General features: G+C 34.1%; 1 long non-coding RNA gene across 1 annotated transcript; it reads right to left on the bottom strand.

Moving 5' to 3' along the window:
- Positions 1 to 587: 587 nt before the first annotated feature.
- LOC113472674 lies at positions 588 to 1104 on the bottom strand. Its single transcript, XR_003394889.1, has 2 exons — positions 851 to 1104; positions 588 to 670 (listed from the first exon to the last, which is right to left on the bottom strand). It is a non-coding gene; the product is annotated as an uncharacterized LOC113472674 (long non-coding RNA).
- Positions 1105 to 2689: the final 1585 nt, after the last annotated feature.

The raw sequence follows: 2689 nt of genomic DNA, 5'->3' as shown, positions 1-2689 counted from the left end.
ATTTCCTCTGTACTATGTTCTAGGTTTTCGTTAATATAAACTATTACACCGTCTGTTTTGCGAGGGTTATTTTTCGTGAAATACATTTTATATCCTTCGAATATGTATTGATCCACATGCATGTCTGCCTTACCAATATGACACTCACTAAGAACTATACAGTCGAAATTTGTTTTCAAACTCGTGAAAATTATTTGGAGTTCTTCATATTTTTTATTAATGCTGCACACATTCATGTGGAACAATTTGAAACCTTCTGACTCCTGTAGGTATTGGTTTAAGTCATCCAAGTTTCCTTCTTTGGTTTTATCCTCCTCAAAATCTATTTGAAACAACATATCTTTATTGCTACCCATTTTTTATGATGAGTTCACATAGAATAACGTAAAGGTAATGAACGAGGGTAATAATAGTTATTAGAAGTAAGTAAATGTACAAGTTTGTTAAAATAATCGGAAACCAAAGGAGGAAAGGAATTTCGAACCCTCTCACATCCCCTAAAAAGATTAACAGTTACCTTTCTTCATTCTGAGAACTTTCCTGTGTCCAGAGCCATCCCAATAACTGAACGTAATGTCGATTTCTTCTTCTTTCAGTTGATTCTGCTTGGCAGCCCATTCCTGTCTCAATTCTTCTCGCAGCTGATTTTCCTGCTCTTCTCTTTCACGATCTGTAAAAATTAAAAATTAACTTTATAGATTTTTCACCATCACCACTACTAAGCCCATGTACAGGGGTAGTTTACCTGGTACGATTTAGGATACCCACAGGGCTACAGATGAGAACTCATTTTGGAGGGAGGGGGGGGGAGAGAGAGAGAGATAGAGGGAGGGAGAGAACATTGAATTACCTGGTAAGAAACTAGTGTCAACATCAGGATTTTTCTTGATTTTCTTCACGGGTACAAAACTATCTCCATGCTCACTTGCATCATTTGAACTATCCTCCTCTCTCTTTATCTTGACACCTGATGTGGATTCACTTGGCTCACTTGGACCACCACCTTCATCTTCATCATCATCATCCTCTTCTTCATCTTGATCCAAGGAAAATGACAGGGTCTGAATCTGTACAACAACTCAAAATGGATATCATAAAATTAATATCAATCACAGTTGGAGGGGGTTTTTTTTAGTAATCCTAAATAAAAGTAAAAAAAAAAATAATAATAATAATAATAATATTAATAAAAAAGTAGTGAATATGAGAGGTGAAGTCTGCTTTTGTATGAAATTGTTTAAGTGCCTTCTCCAGGCTCCACATAGAAAAAAAGCATTTGAAATGTGCAGGTCACATAGGTAGGTGATATTACAATAGGAATGATCGCAAAACTCTTCCTGATTGTGATGGTAATAAAAATCTAATCAAAAACATTTGAATATTTGCATTGTGACGAGAAAAGAAAAAAAAAATCCCCACTTTGCTAGAAATTTCCATGCATTTTATTCAACAACTTTCCCAAAGTGATTTTCTTTGATGTTTAAAAAAATCCTTTATTCAATTATATCATAACTCAGCGGAAAGTTCCATGTTCAACTTAGTTCCGGCTTATTCAGCCTTTCTTCTGCGAAACTTGAGAGTTGAGTTTTGAGTTGGCAGAAAACTTAGCTCTTTTCCATATTTTCTCTTTTTATGATGTTTTGTAAATGACTACTTCACATAATAATATTTCTATTTATTTCGTTTCCCTTTCACAAGGGAGTTGTTGAGAGTTGAGTTTTGAGTTGGCAGAAAACTTAGCTCTTTTCCATATTTTCTCTTTTTATGATGTTTTGTAAATGACTACTTCACATCATAATAATCTTTCTATTTATTTCGTTTCCCTTTCACAAGGGAGTTTGAACACAAAATGAGATGAAGTTTTCCTTTGTGTAGTAATCATAACCACACTTTGTAAATACGATTTTTCTTTGTTGCAGCTAGAAAATGAAAATTGATCAATGATAAATAAAATGTCACCTATACTTGGATTTTGGACATACCAAGATTCTCATCTTGGTACTAGTGGATCAAAGGGAAGAGCTACAAAACATCTACATACATGAATCACTTCAGAAAATGGAGATAATATTCAAATCCACATTATGTATCGAACCAATTGAAAATTGTGTAGTAATCATAACCACACTTTGTAAATACGATTTTTCTTTGTTGCAGCTAGAAAATGAAAATTGATCAATGATAAATAAAATGTTACCTGCACTTGGACATACCTACTTACCAAGATTCTTATCTTGGTACTAGTGGATTAAAGAGAAGAGCTATTAAACATTTACATACATGAATCACTTCAGAAATCGAGATAATATTCAAATCTACGTTATGTATTGAACCAATTGAAAAGACCCAAATAGGTCCCTTAGACTTAAAAGGTTCCTTATTCAAAGAACGTTGGAGCAAAAGTTCTCTCTCCTGGTATTTTCAATGGATTCGAGAGAAACTCTTTGACAAACTTTTCGTCTACTGCAGGACACAGAGTAACCACATCAAACATTCAAATAGCACATGTATCTACCAAATGAACCTACACACATGATGTAAGCGAATTCTTATGGAACCACCAACAGGTATTACCTAAATACCTCGTCAGGGTGTGATGAAGATAGCAATAAGGTCTTGCGGTTAAGTCGTGTAGCACAAAATAGATCTTTTGATAAAGATACTGAATTACCAAACATTCTTGATGGGA

The sequence above is a fragment of the Diaphorina citri genome, unplaced genomic scaffold (assembly GCF_000475195.1).
Source record: "Diaphorina citri unplaced genomic scaffold, Diaci psyllid genome assembly version 1.1 scaffold7170, whole genome shotgun sequence".
Lineage (NCBI taxonomy): Eukaryota > Metazoa > Arthropoda > Insecta > Hemiptera > Psyllidae > Diaphorina > Diaphorina citri.
The sequence above is the reverse complement of the archived record's forward strand: the minus strand, read 5'-3'. Positions and strand labels throughout refer to the sequence as shown.